Source organism: Vicugna pacos, chromosome 10 (assembly GCF_048564905.1).
Source record: "Vicugna pacos chromosome 10, VicPac4, whole genome shotgun sequence".
Taxonomy (NCBI): Eukaryota; Metazoa; Chordata; class Mammalia; order Artiodactyla; family Camelidae; genus Vicugna; species Vicugna pacos.
Genome location: NC_132996.1, coordinates 64,836,248 through 64,852,216, shown reverse-complemented (window position 1 = coordinate 64,852,216; position 15,969 = coordinate 64,836,248). Strand labels below are relative to the sequence as shown.

The 15,969-nt window shown below is 41.4% G+C and overlaps 1 long non-coding RNA gene across 1 annotated transcript; it reads left to right on the top strand.

The window, feature by feature from the left end:
- The first annotated feature begins 4,782 nt into the window (after positions 1–4,782).
- On the top strand, positions 4,783–7,451 carry LOC140698787 (uncharacterized). Its single transcript, XR_012076744.1, has 4 exons — positions 4,783–5,021; positions 5,529–5,583; positions 5,669–5,766; positions 7,348–7,451. It is a non-coding gene; the product is annotated as an uncharacterized lncRNA (long non-coding RNA).
- The last annotated feature ends 8,518 nt before the right edge of the window (positions 7,452–15,969 follow it).

The following is a 15,969-nucleotide window of genomic DNA, read 5'->3' as shown; positions in this document are numbered from 1 at the left end:
GAGAGCAGGATGCTGAGTGCTGCATTTGGGTTGACCCTAAATGTCCTTTTCAAAGCCTTGCCGGATGCCTTCCCCCAAACTGCCATCATCATTCACAGAACCACTTCAGACGGATGAAGGGTTATCAAGGTAGAACTCATTCTAAGCAAGTCACCCCTTGTAAGCAAGTTGTCTGATGTGGCCTGACTACCCTAGACTGCCACGGTGACCCCCGACCAGATTCTGAGCTTGGCCACCCGAAGTCCTTGAGTCCCTGTTTTCCTTGTCTGTCAAGTGCAGAGAATGCATTATTCGATTTCCCAGGGATGTTAAAGGAGTCCAAATTTAAGATAATAATAGAAATGTGACAGATCAAAGAGAGAATGAATTGCAGGTGCTGGTAAATGTAAATCATTATCACAGGTTCAGACAATGGAGTTGGAAAAGTCAGGCGTTTTCCCTGTTTAGGGGAAAACGGTGGTAAAAGAGGCCTGTGAGGCTGTTAGGGCTTGTTGCCACGTGTCCTGAAGGGCACGTTAGAGCTGACAGTGAGAACCTTTGGTGCAATTCCGTATCCTGTCTCCACCCTCAATGCTGGATCTTGCCCTGGTGAACTCAGGCTCAAGCTGCTTTATTGGGGCTGCTTCGGTTGCTGTAGTAACATCATGGTATTTCAGGTCCTTCACAAAGGTCCAGAATCTGAGCAAGATCTTTCCTCCTTTTCCAGAAACAAGGTCCCTATTATACTTTTTCTTCTTTGTCCATCCAACATTTACAACAGGTGGTAACAGAATGTTCGATGTTAATTTCCATTGAACATTTTCTTTCCCTCTTCTCTTTACCCACCTACCAAGACGTAACCGTAAACAGCTTCTGTCTTTATGGCTTCCACATTGTAGTTGGGAAGAAAGACACTATACCTAAGTAGATAACGTGATCATTCTGGATTATGGTAAGAGTGATAACAGAAATAAATAGGATGCTGTGAGATTAGAATAACTATGGAAAAGAAAGAACAGCCACTCAGTGTAAGGTCTTCTGAGAAGCTGACATTGAACTAGAACGTGGAAAAGGAGTCATCAAGGCAAAAATCCAGGGGAAAAGCAGTCAGTCCACATAGAAGGAATTGGGAAGAAAGGGCTTGAGCCATAGGGAGGTTGGTGTGGCTAGAGACCGGCTACTAAAACAAGGAGGTATTGCTCCCTGGGGCCTTTTGGAAATATCTGCTTCTTTGTTCTGAGCAAGATTGAAGGGAAAGAAAATATGCAACACAGCCTGCAACCCAAAGGACAATCCCGTGCGGCAAAGAGTTGTCCCACGTCCCGTGTCAGTGTCAGATATCTCCCCACTCTTCCATGTCCGTGCAGACCCGCTTGTAATTCCCTGGACCTAGCACTCACCCTTTATTTACATATGAACAGTCACTTGATAAGGTTGTACATACAAACCAAGGGGAAACTGCACATCGTTTTGCTTGGAACTTTACTGAGTTGTTCACCATTCTGGAAAAATCTCACCCCAGAATGGAAGGCTGCCCGGGTACTTGACCTCTCTGTCTCTCTGTGTCACCCGTGGTCTCACACACGACGACGCTTGATGTGGACGTCAGGGCGCTTCTACAGGGCTGCCCTGAGTATCTACACACGATATACACACAACTTTATTACACATTGCTTTCGTCTTATTTCTTTTCTATTACAATTAATGGATTTTTTAATGAAAACTATAGATAATCTATGAATTTTATTTAGGGATAATTAAAATGTCATTAAAATTGATTATTGTAGAATTAGAGCATTTGAGGTGATAGGTGGAGATCCACTAGGCTAGGGTTTCATGAATCAATGAAGGTTGAGTGGAGAGAGACTCAGGGACCAGAGCAGTGAGGATGGTAAAGGCCATTAGGACTTCAGATTTATACTGATTGCAACAGGAAGCGATTAGAGAGTTATATGCAAGATGGTGAAATAATTTTTATCTGATTACATGTCTGTAACTAATCTAGAAGGAGAAAAAATAAACTGGAGGCAGGGTGCTCCTTTACAAGGCTATGGAGGTGGTCCAGGAGAGACACAGGGATAGTTTGGGCCAGGGAATTGTTCATGGAAAAGTAAGGAGATGTGAGATCAATTTTGAAGGTAAAAGTGAAAAGATGCAGTGGTAGAGTGGATGCAGGAACAGAAGGAATTGGCAATAAATCCCAGGGTCTCTTTGCTTGGCAATCAGATGGATGGTGGTGCTACTGGCTCCTATGGAGAGAAAACAAATAGGGAGGGCGGTAAAAATCTGGATTTCTGTATCCAACATATACCCTTTGAGAGGACTGTTTCAATTATCCACTGGGGTATCTAGTAGCTAATTGAAAAGATGAGTCTCAAACTCAGGAGAGAAGTCTAGGTTGGCTGTAACAATCAGATCTCCAAAGATAATGGAAAACAGTCCAAAAAGCAATGAAACAAGCATGATTTCCAGGCCCAGCTCTTTACTAGTTCTATGACCCTGAAAGAATCACTCATTCTCTCCGTATATATTGTACATCTCCTGTAGGGCACAGAGCCACAAGCAAAAAGTTAAAAGGTGGGTTCTATTTTCAAAGAGTTCATGTTTTCCAGGGACATCAGGCATTGGGGAACCCGGCACCTGGCATGAGGGCCCTACTGAGGACGCGGGCCTCTCTCTGCCCCTCCATCAAATGAAGAGGGTTAAGGAGCTGTCACTGCGGTTCTTTCTTGGGGAATAAATCCGAGTGCTGTGCAGGTTGACTCTGGCCATTTTGGCCACACCAGGGAAGAAGGGTGACTGAGAGAGGGAGAAAGAGGGGTGCTGTGCTGTGAAAACGATCATTTTTTACACAAAGCTCTAAGCTTCATTTCTTTTAGCTGAAGATGGTCTTCATGTTGCCTAATCCTGCTCAAACTTCTTTGAGCTGTTCATCAAAACAGAATTACTGACCGATTCTTTTGTGTGCCTCTGTTAACAGTGTTGATGGAATGTAGCCATTTTCATTTTCGCCCTATCGCTAAAAGAGAACTGTTTTACAAAGATGAATGGTTGGCCCCGATGAATTATTTCTGGGGACTGGCTGTCAAGCAATTCATGTGCAATCAGAAGAACTTGAATTTGATTATCCTGTTAACTTGGGTGGAATTGAAATAAAGGTTAGAGAATTGTCGTACCTTTTGTAAAAATTGAGAAGCGTTGCTTTATGTTTTTCTTATTAAAATATGCCACTGGTATTGCTCATTGGTACGACAGTCTGAGCAGAAGCCCAGAAAGAACGTGAAAAACCTTGTCTCGTTTTCACTGTGAAAATCCTTGTCTTATTTTCATTCATTCACAAGAGACCTACTATGTGTAGAGCATAGAGAGTGAGTAGGAAACCCAAAGAACTTTCTCTTCTGAAGCTTACAGTCTATTAGGGTAGAACACCCACTATGTGTATATATAATATGTTATCCAGCATTTTCACACATTTTCTTGTTTGTTTTGTTTGATTTTTACTTTTTTGGGGGGTGTATAGTCAGTTTACAATGTTGTGTCAATTTCTGGTGTACAACACAATGCTTCAGTCATACATGAATATACATATATTCATTTTCATATTCTTTTTCACCATGAGCTACTACAAGATACTGCAATATATTTCCCTGTGCTATGCAGTATAAACTTGTTTATCTATTTTACATATACCAGTCAGTATCTGCAAATCTCGAACTCCCAGTTTATCCCTTCCCACCCGCCTCACACATTTTCTAATCCTCATAATCCTGTGATGTTAATGCCATTCATGTAGATTAAGGAATTGAGACACAAGTGCCAGCGGTGTGACCAAACTCAAGAAGTTAATACATAGCAGAGCTGGGTTTGCCTCTGCCTGTTCTAATAAGCTCTTTGTCTTGTTTTGTTCTCCATTATAGCTCTGGGATTACCAACTCTAATTATAGAATATATAACAATGGTTTAAAAAAAAATTACCAGAGAAGTTTGGAGGAGAGATCCAGGAGGGTCTTGAACCAGAAATAGACGTTACTTTTTCTTCTTCAGCTCACGAAAGATTATTAAAAATGTATTCATATTATATCAATACCAGGGTGTGGGAAGCTCTGGGAAGACTTTGATGTAGGAGGTTTCAATCACACCAAAGGGAGGTATAATACTATATCCAGTTTATCTCAGTTTGCACTGCTTTAAACAAGAGGCTAAGTATTTTCTGCCAGGAACCTGGTCTGCAAGTCAGTAGAAGGGATAATCTGCACACGTTGGTGTGAAGCTCTTTCAGCGGCACCTCTTCACTGACCGTGAATCGTGGTGGAAGAGCGCGTTTATGCTCATCCGCAGGTACCACCGCACCAGCCCTCACTCCCTCCAGTGAGACCTCGTGACTCAGGTGTGCTCCGCTGCACCCGTCATGGAGAGATCCAGAGGCATTTGGGCCACTTTGAGTGCTTAAAGGCAGCTTTCACTCCTACGGTCCTTGGCAACAGCCTAAACCAGTAGTTCTCAAGCAGGGATGATTTTGCCTCCCGCTGGACATTTGGCAATGCCTGCAGACAATTTTAGTTGTGAAATTAGGCAAGGTGCAGGCAGTGCTACTGACATCTAGCGAGTAGAGGCCAGAGATGCTGCTGAATCCCCTACAGGGCACAGGACAGCACCTCACAACCGAGAATCACTCCGCCTAAAATTCCAACAGTGTCAAGGCTGAGAAACCCTGGATTCAGTCCTCACAATGGGTGCCTTCTCTCCCACCTCGGTGTTCTAAGCCACCTTACACTAAGGAACTTAGAACCATGACAACTGAAACAGCCTAAACTCTGGCTTTACTGCTGTACAATCCGATGAGAGCACTTCATGTTTTTCAATTGCCTTTTTTCCATCTTACCCCTTGATTTGAATTGCTGGGATCATTTAGACCCCAGGAAATATATGATTCATCCACCTTATAAGATACTATGCAGCTAATTAATTTATACAATAACTTGAAAACATGAGAACCTCTTTACTAAAGTGGGAAAAAATGAGATATACGTACAAAGTATATGGTATGATCTCAATAGTATAAACAATGGAGGGCTAATAAAGTCAGGTGGAAATACATGCAAATCATTATAGAATTGAACCCAGGATGATGTTATTATGGGAATTATCCCTCTTTGGTTAAACACCAAAAATATTTTAAATGGCTCCTGTGAGGAGGAAACTCAGCTGAGTAGTACACATGCAGGATTTTTAGTTAGCTGTCTTCCTTTTGGGCTAATGTTTCCAAGGGTTTGGAGGGCAGATCAAAGAGAAAATATCCTGTTTTAATTTAGAGACTATATAAAGTATTCCAAAACCCCATAATAATCATCTTTTTTAAAATCCTTTCCTTGGGGAACAATTTTTCTTCTAAGCTGCTGTGAAATTTTTTTCTTTTCCTTAAAATGTTGATTTGAGGGCTCGAACACAAACCTTTCAGGATCAACTGACCCTGTTAATAATCCTCTTCAAAATCATATTCCATGTGTTTTTGTTCTGTTTTCTCATGGTGCTGATGACTCTGCTTTAAGAAGAGACGCTTAATCACCTTAATTGGAGTAAATATCATGATCTCCAGAGACACTGGTATGGCCAGCTTTAAATTTGAATACTCTAAACTACTTTGGGACAAATGATCACAAATTTCAGAGGCCTTTTTTTTTCCCACCAGGTTTTCTATGATGGAGCTGTCATACATTCCTGGCTTACCTCTAAACCGAAGAATCAATTAATTTCTGCTGAATTTCATTTGGAGTGTCCGGTTCCCAGGTTAGTTCAAAACATCATGTGGCTCCTTCCTTAAATACCAATAGCTTTTTGATGAAATTGATCACCATTTGCCCAAAGGCTTTGATAATCATGATTGTTTTTATCTAGCTTCTCAGCTCTACAGTGTATCTGCTAATGTTATTTAATTCGTGCAACAGCTCACGGTTCAGAGGTCAAAACTCATGACAAGTGAGTTACGGACAAAATTACACAAAATTACAAAGCCAGGAGTGAAGCTTGCTTCTTCATTCTAGATCTTCGGATTCTATCTACTCTCCTGTACATGATGAGGACATACAACCCAGTGTAACACTTGACACTTGATTTGTCACACACAAGACATGGGAAGGTTTCTCAGGCATCCAGATAGATTAGCTTTGTCTCTTCTGCAAATCAGGAGGCTCTGAGCAGTGCAGAAGAGTTGGGTTTTGAGAAGTCAGACAAAAAAAAAAAATCTATTTCCCCTCCTGAATGTGAAATCAATTAACTAATTAGTCATAGGGTATAGAAGATACAGCTCAGAATGTAGCTTTATGTCTAATAAAGCCAATGGGCAAATGAGGCTTTAGATCTGCACTAGAAAACCTCCCCCAAGTCCCAGCCTGAAGTGAGTTTGCCGACTCAGCAGAAAGAACCGGAAACCTGTAGATTTCTGCCTTGCCCACAAAGAGCCTTTCCGGTAAGCTGGCCTCCGGGCTGCAGAGCAAACCAGAGTGTGGCCCTCTGAAGACAGGCTGGCTCCACAGAGCAACCGCAGTGGAGCTGGCTAAGCACGATCTCTTCTTTCTCCCAAACTTGCCGTCGGATAATACATTTCTGTTCCCCTGAGGAAAATTAACAGGGTGGCCCAGTGAAGGCCAAACTGTTCCTCCCACAGTCTTCTCTCCCAGACAGCAAACCAAGATACACCATTCTTCTCCGGAAACTTTAAAACTTGAAAGAGAAACAACACCAAAGAGCCCATTTTTAAAAAGAAAAAATCCTATAGTTTGAGCAGTGAGAATACAATTTCTTATAAGCCAATTGGAATTAAATGGGGAGGAGTAGGAAGTTTGCTAAGCACAGATCCTGGCAGGCAACAGCTTTTGAGACAAAAATGCTGGTTGGCCCCTGCTGATAACAATAACCTCACTTATTGAACATTTACTATGTGTCAACCACAAGTTGACAAGAACTTAGGGCATTTTAATCTTCATTAACAACCCTGTGTGTGAGTCCCTAATATTGTCCCTATTTAATGTCGGAGAAACTTGGTCACAGACACATCAAATGATTTGCCAATGTCACACAGCTGGGAAGCCCTAGATTGAATTCTAGGTAGAATGACCCCCCCCCAAAAAAAAAACCGTTTTCCATCACAATGTGCAGCTACTCTGTGCTGGTTAGTAAGTGCTTGTCTCTCAGCTTCTAACCTGACTGATGTAGTCTTTTGAGTAAAAGGAGTAAGACTTTATTAGCTCTCTGGTCACCTATTAATAAACTTCAAGAGATGCTTAGAAAATCTTGCCTTAGATCTCTTACTGTTTTCAAGCAAACATTCCTGTTTGTATCTTCTTGAAATGATTTTTCTTAATTCAACAGAGAACAGTTCCTGGGTCCCTAACTTCCTAACCCACAATGAAGGATTTGGTGAGGGGCTGAGGATGTTAACAGAACAATTGTGTTATGCTTACAACAAAATAAAAAGTTATAGCTCTTCAAGCAAGGCCTGGCCATACCCGGGCCCCAAGTTCAAGCCCAGGAGTGGTATCTTAAGCCTTTGTATTATTTTTTAATTCTCTTCTTTTTTTTCGCCTCTGAAAGTCCCTGTGTCTCACCTGGTGGGTCCACTAACAACACTGCAATGGCTAGGAACTTAGGCGTACCCCCACCTGCTCCACACTGATTCTTGATACAGTACAGATGTGTGAGATGTGGCTATGCCGACTTCAGAGAACACTGGGTGAGGATGTCTACAGAAGCTAGCATTTAATGTGCCCAATTGGGGATTTTATGACCCCCAAAATATATATATTCTGGGCAAGTAACAACAGGTAAGATCTAAATCCCCACTGGGGTTGACTGGCAAACAATCCAGTAGTAGAGTTATGCAGAAGTAGGGTTCTGTTGAATTCTCTGTCTTCACCTGTATCACACTGCACTTGGTATCATCATGAGAAAGACCCAATAGCTCCCACTCTCATAAATCTCTACTCACCCTACAATTTCTTTCTTTGGCAGTAGGGGTTTCACTCTACTAAGTTCAGAACTGAGTATTTGAGTCCCAAACCAATGACTGTAATAGAAGGGAGGAGGTGATCATTTCAGAGGTTGCCAGTTTCAAATATTTTTCTTACTTTTCATGAAGAGACCAACTGTCTTAAGATTGAAGACTTAGCTCATATGGGAACATATGAGCTAAGCCACTGGGTTTTCCCACTGGGTCCAGTTCAAACAAAATTTCAAGTCTGTATAAGACTCCCTTGAATTTTGTCTCCCTTTTTTTTCTATAATCTTTAAGAGACAGGACCTATGTTGCTCCCATTCTTAAAATCTGAATTATCCCAGACCCTCTAGGATAAACAAAATTCATATCTGGGAGTTATAAGAAAATCCTAAAGCCAACCTTATGTAGTTTCACTGGTTCCCATTGGTGTGAGCTCAGAGAGTCCTCCCGCTTGTGTGAACATTACCCCTGCAATTCTCATAAATACCACATATACTGCTTTTAAACTTTGTTTTTCCACAGTCAACACCTTTTTATGGACCACACAGTTACTCCTTTCCAAGGAATTTCACAAACTTTAGAAGCTTGTGCTCATGGACATCCAGCAGCAACACAGAAGGAACCTAGTTTAGCGGTGTCATATGGCCTTTTATTTTTATATATTTACATATTTTAAATTCATTTTGGTCTATTGTAATCCCCTCCAAGATGCCTTTGAGAAAGGCCATTTGTGTTTCTCACTTTCAACGTGGCCACAAATCCATGAACAAAACTGGTAAGAATGAAGAAATAGCCCTCAGTCCAGGAGAAAAGAGGGACCCCTAACCACCTACACACAGTTCACACTCTTCACACTCTTACTCCTTTTCATCCATTAGACACTCCCCCTTCCACCAAGAAACTGTGCCCTGGAAGGAAGATTCCTTGCCCTCTTGCTGTACATGGCTGAAAGGTCCATACGGTGGATGCTCAATAGATTTTTGTTGACGTGATGAAGTGATACCCAAGATAGCACAGCCCAGCAAGATAACTGGGGTACCTAGCATCAACACCAGGACTGTTGGCTTGGTTCCACCTGAGCCCTCATTTGGCTCCATCTCTGACTTGTCCTGAGGTCTAGGCTTATGTATCTATTCACTTACCTGACATGGCCATTTGTCCAAAATTCATCTTACTCTGCAATGCATTCCTCAGTCAGTAGCACCGTAATCCACCTGACTACCCAGGTCCCAAATCCTAGACGTTATCTTTGATCCTTCTGTTTCCTTTACCCCCTCGCCCCTCATATCTAGTCCATCACTCCTGGTCATTGTGCTTTTCAAAAGGATTTTAAGTCTGTCCACCTGTGTGACCCCACTGACTTCCTCTCTGTTCCTTGGATGGTGCCAAGCTCTCTTCCACAGCAGGGCTTTTGCATTCTGTGTTCCCTGAGCCTGCAATGCCCTTTCCCTGAAGCACCTGTGACTAACAGGCTCTCGTCCTCTGAGTCTGTGCTTGAACAGCCCTCCCTGTGAGAGGCCATTCCAGAGCATCCTACTTCCCCACCCAGCTTTGCCTTTCACACACTGCTATCACTTCAAAGCGCTTGCTGCAATACAAATGATCAATGAATTATTTATGTGTTTATTGTCTAACTTCTATGCCAGAGAGTCAGCTCCATGCATTCAGTGGCCTTGTGTTCTCTGCTAACTGCATGCCTCCTGGGGCCTGCAGCAGGGTTTGGCACTGGGCAGGTTCACAAACATTGTTCATTAATGTGTGGGAAAGGGGAGAATTTGGCAAGAAAGGAAAAATCACTAGTGAGTTTTCCCATGTTCAGAAAAGAGAAATAAAAGACATACAATGATCAATTTCAAAAAAGAGGGGAAAAAAAAGATTTTCTTGGTTAGTGAGTTGATTCTTGAAGATGAAGCCCTCTCCTGGAAGACATGACAGCCTCTCATACGAGGCTGAAAATGCCTCAAAGCTCAGGCCGTTTCTTTATACTCTGGGTCTTCATTGTCCCTCCTCAACACAGACTAGGCCCCTCACCTGCCCCCTCCCCAAATACACAGGCACACACACCTGCGGAAGGAAAGCAAGTACTGACTTACCTGGGGATTTGGTAACCAACCCAGACGTCATGAGCCGCATGCCCTGCAGGTGGCACTGTTGATAGGTTTAGAAGGAGCCATAAGGGCCTTTTGGATAAACTTTCATTCACTTAATTTAACAAATACTTTTGAGCATCTGCCTCCAGTTTTTTCAATGAATCTAAGATTGCACCAACTTTAGATACACCATTATTTTACGGACCATGAAGATTAAAGAAGCTACTGATTAATCTGACACATTTAATCACTTCATCTTAGAATCATCTTATGCAAATTAAAAGCCCTTGCTTGTGGACTTTTTAATCACATCACTCTTACACGGCATTCAAAAGAAAATGTTAACAAAATGAATTGGTTGAAGTAATTCTAAACTCTTTTCGTAGAGAGTCTGACTCTTCTAAGTTACTTCTTGATTCAGAGTCATCTATGTCCCCGTTTTTCACATATTTATCATCCTTTGAGCCATCACAAGCATTGATAATGCAGTATTTCTTAAAAGACGCCCCACTCTTAACTCTAGAATTGCCTGCCAGTTGGTGACCCCTATTTCCCAAGTTTTCATGCTGACCTTCTCTGATCTTACCAGGAGGTGTCAACAGAATGTTTCTGACCAAGTTCTTCATGTGCAGGTGATCACAGCTACGGCACACTTGTCCACTGGCCAACTGTAATGTCCTTGACTCTAAAATTTGGATGAGTCTTACCATTCATATTATTATGAAAAAAAATGTGCTTGTTAGAATGAATGAAATATGTTCTATGCTAGGTTCTTTTCTAGACACTGAAGATACAGAAGTGGTGGGGGCAGGGGGTGGGTGGAATCTCATGGAGCTGATACTGTGATGAAGGGATACAGACAACAAAAAATAAGCAAAATATATATCATATCAGATGATGATAAATACTATGAAAGGTTAAGAGCTTTACATGGGATAGAATTTTAAATAATTTTCTCAGTCAAGGGAGGCGTCAGTCAGAAAATAACATTTAAGCAGAGACCGGAAGTTGTCGAGTGAGCCAGTCATGGACGAGTAGGGGGCAGTGTGAGAATTCCAGGCAGAAGGAATAATCGAGGTGCAAAGGCCCTGAGGCAGGAGCAGGCCTGGCCTACTCGATGAAAGGCAAGGAGGTCAAGTGGCTAAAGCAGAGTGAGGGGGCGGGGTAGCCTGGGAGGAGCTGAGCAGGGCATTCCCCAGCCCTCTTCCCTGAGAAATAATAAAGCCATGCTGTGCAGGACCTCCTGGGCCCTAGTAAGATTAGAGCTTTCACCATGAGTTAGAGGGATGGACAGGGTGAGCACAGAGGATTTTTAGGGCAGTGAAACTTCTGTGTTTGATACTTTAGTGGCTGATATGTCATTATGTGTTTGTCCAGACCCATAAAATACACAGGAGTGAAGGTCAGAGACCCACCTGTGCTGTTGGTGGGAATGTAGATCGGTGCTGTCACCATGGAGGACATTATGGAGGTTTCTTTAAAAAACTAAGAATAGACTTACCTATAACCCAGCAACCTCATTCCTGGGCACATATCCGGAGAAAACGATCATTTGAAAAGACACATGCACCCTGATGTTCACAGCAGCACAATTTACAACAGCCAAGACACGGAAGCAACTTAAATGTCCATCGACAGCTGAATGGATGAAGATGTGGTATATGTGCACAATGAAATATTACTTGGCCATAAAAAAGAATAGAAGAATGCTGTTTGCAGCAAAATGGATGGACCTAGAGATTATCATATTAAGTGAAGTCAATGACAAATATCACATGATGTTGCTTATATGTGGAATTTTTTAAAAAATACATATTTTATTTACAAACCAGAAATAGACCCACGGACATAGAAAACAACTGTGGTTACCAGAGGGGAAAGTGCGGGGAGGGACAGATTAGGAGTTTGGGATTAACATATATACATTACTATGTATAAAACAGATAAACAACCAGGACCTACTGTATAGCACAGGGAACTATAGTCAATTTCTTATAATGAGCTGTAAGGGAAAAGAATCTGAAAATATATATATGTGTGTGTATGTATACATATAACTAAATCGCTTTGCTATACACATGAAATTAACATTGTAAATCGGCTACACTTCAATAAAAAATAAGAATTAAAAAAAGAGTGAACATTAAGGTAAACTACAGAATTTGGGTGATAAGATGAATCTACATGGACACATCACCTACAACAGATGTGCCTCTCTGCTGGGGATGCTGATAATGGGGAGGCTGTGCCTGTGTGGGGCAGGGGTACATGGGAAATTCCTGTAGTTTCCTCTCAGTTTTGCTGTGAACCTAAAGCTACTTCTAAAAAGTTTTTTTAATTTTTAAAAAATACAAGAGTACATATTGTATCCCTTTATTAGTAATATTTTTAAAATAGTTTTACATATATTTTTTCTCTCATTCTCTTATTTTGTGTGTGTGATAAAAAAATAATCCTGTTAAAACCACCAGACTGGAAGACCCGTCCCGGGCAATCACTCAATCAAACTACCCAATATTTCTCACCTATTTGACAACAGCCCAGAACTAATAAAAATCAAGAGACTGGGTGGGGGCAGAGGGTGTAGCTCAGTGGCAGAATGTGTGCTAGCATGCACAAGGTCCTCGGCTCAGTCCCCAAGACCTCCATTTAAAAAAAACAAAAAAGGGACGAAGGAGAAGCCGCCTTCCGAAGCACACAGAGGCCTTCATCTCAGTAACACAGCAAGGGCTCTTCATGCGGCAGAAGGCGAAGGTTTGCGGAAGCCTGCGCCTGCGCTCAGCTGCAGACAGCTCCCCGCCGCTGCGGCACACCAGAAGAAAATCTTACAACACTATCACTCAGCCTCCTGAAAGGAACATTTTTATGACAGCTCTGGTACTGAAAAGTGTATGTCCCATACAATTAAACAGCTGTTTTCAGGGTTCATGGACCTGATTTTTCTCAGAGATCTTTGAAATTCCTGAGAGGTTGTCATACACAGATCAACTGCCTTACAGGGGCCTCTGTGGGATCAATTTAGGGATATCACAAAGCTGTGTCTTAACTGGCGGGGTTCTTTGCACACTTGAAGTCATTATTTCAAATGTATGGTAAGTCCTCCAGAAAGATTCGGTTAGCACGCATTTATCTCCCTCTGGGGCACTGGGAGGAGCAGCTACGACAGACTTGAAGGCTTTTATCCATCCAGGTCAAGTCCAAGAGGATTCAGAGTTAGAGGGCCATCCTAGCCCGCAATGGAAGTAACTTTAGTGGAATCCCACCCTCCAAAGTGAATTCTTAGTTAATTTCAGAGATGAAATTGAGAGAAAGTATTATCAAATGAGTAATCCAAAACTTACTGGGAAAAAAAAGCCTTAGCAATTTATCTTGTTCCAAGAGTGGCAAAACAAAGATTAACCGCATCCTACTTATCTTGGGGAAAGGTGAAGAAACGTTCTCCTGCATCTGTTCCCAAAAGCCGTGCCCCCGCAGTGTGGTCAAGCTTCGTGCTCCGTCTCCTGTTGACCCAGCGGTGTTCACTTCCACCACGGCTACTAAATCTTTCTTAAAGGAATTAAGCTAAAACAATAAGGGATTATTATGTTTCTTCTGAACTGAAAATAAGACTTGTCCACAATTCAGAAAACTGCTAAACAATAGAAGAGTGCCACCTGCATCTGCCAATATTAATGACATCCGTGGGAGGCTGGTGGATAAAAGACACCATTCAGTGCTGGCTTTGCTTCTCCACAGCAAAGCGAACGGGCCAATTTGACATCTTTGGCTTTGTTCTCTTATTTGGACAATGAACTTGGTAAAGAACCCTTAGTAAAAGCATAGACCTGTACAAGTCAATGTTATTTAGGCTCTATATCTAAGCTGCAATTTATAAGAAAAAGAATATTTCAAACAACCAGAAGATTAAACAATGTAACAGTCAATATGGCCACCACTCAGCTTTAACATATTTTAACATTTTATGTGTTTGTTTCAGGTGTACTTTAGAAATAAAATGGTGGAGCTCCCCTCCGACATGTGCCCCTACTTAAGGCAATATCTTTTTCCTCTCCTGAGATAGTAACCATCACTCCCATGCCTGGTGTTACACCTTCCCTAAAAATATATATATATATAGTTAGCATTAGTTTTACAAAAATGGCACATTTCTATATTTTTTAAACTTTACAGGTGATGTCACACTAGAAATATTTGGTAACTTATCTCTAATATTAGTAAATTGACAGACCTGTGGCTTACTCATTGTATCTGCTAGATAGAAGTTAAAGTTTAAAGATATGTTGTTCTAAAAGTTTTCCCATTTTAGTCATTAAAACAGTCCTAGGAGGCAGATACTATTTTACTCCCATTTTACAGACGGTCAAGTGATGCATAGAGGCATTAAATAATCTGCCCTGAGCCCCACAGCTAGTAAGTGGCATGTAATCTGAATGGAATCAGACTCCCAGGAAAGGGTTCAAGGCTCAAGATTAGTTCCAAAGGAGCACATTAATACAGCAGCTAATATTGAGAAGGGTTCCTAGTGTGAAGGTGTGCTTAATGAAGTGGCAGGTGTAACCACTCACTCATGTTTCTGAAAATCCTTTTTATCAACTCTTTTTTTTTTTCCAACTTCATCTTCACTCGCCATAAGAAGGTAAGCTAAAAGAATCTGAATGCATTACTGAGTGCAAAGCAGCAGTACGTCTGTAAGTGGTTTACTGAACAGCTGCTAACAGCTGTGTGGGTGACAACGACCCTTCCACACCAGCCTCCCAGCTTAGGTCCTATTTTGAGGTGGTCGCCCAGACACCCAGAAGTACAGCCACCAAGACAGAGCATGTTTTATTTTATTTGTAAAATCACCTCCAAATAAAAGTTAAGCATACAGACATCTTCTTATCATAAGAGAATAGGCAAGGGTTACATTGCCACTTGTTTAAGAGGAACCCTTTTTAAAAATGCATAAAACATTAGGCACTAGCTGAACCCTAACTTCTGGATGACCTCTCAGGAGGCGGCACAGAAAAGTTCCAAAATCTGTAATGATTGGTTTTATAGCTAAATTTCAGAATGCTACAGCCACAGAATAATCAAGATTTCCACAGAATAATCTAGAACACAGGCACTAAAGAATGAGGCGCTTGAAGTAGAAGTGGCTGTTGGGATGGCTTTACCTGCAGAAGAAAGAGACAGGGAGTTAATAAACAGCTGCAATGTAGCTGCAGACACATGTGGTACAGAAAACACAGTGACTACTGGACATTGAGCATCTAGCCAATCAGAGGGATCAGAGGGAGCAGGTGAGGAGACTGAGACACTTGACAACTGTTATCCCTGTCACCAAGCACTATTTAAAGTGAATGGTTGCACTATTCACAATAGCTAAGACATGGAAACAACCCAAATGTCCATCGACACATGACTGGATAAAGAAGCTGTGGAATACTACTCAGCCATAAAAAAGAATAAAATAATGTCATTTGCAGCAACATGCATGGACCTGGAGAATATCATTCTAAGAGAAGTAAGCCAGAAAGAGAAAGAAAAATACCATATGATATCACTTATATGTGGAATCTAAAAGATGATCTTACTTACAAAACAGAAACAGATTCACAGACATAGAAAACAAACTTATGGTTACCAGAGAGGAAAGGGGTGGGAAGGGATAAATTGGGAGTTCGAGATTTGCAGATACTGACTGGTATATATAAAATAGATAAACAACAAGTTTATACTGTATAGACAGGGAACTATATTCAATATCTTGTAGTAACTTATGGTGAAAAAGAATATGAAAACAAATATTTGTATGTTCCTATATGACTGAAGCATTGTGCTATACCCCAGAAATTGACACAACATTGTAAACTGACTATACTTCAATAAAAATATATTAAAAAAATAATAAAGTGAATGGTTTGA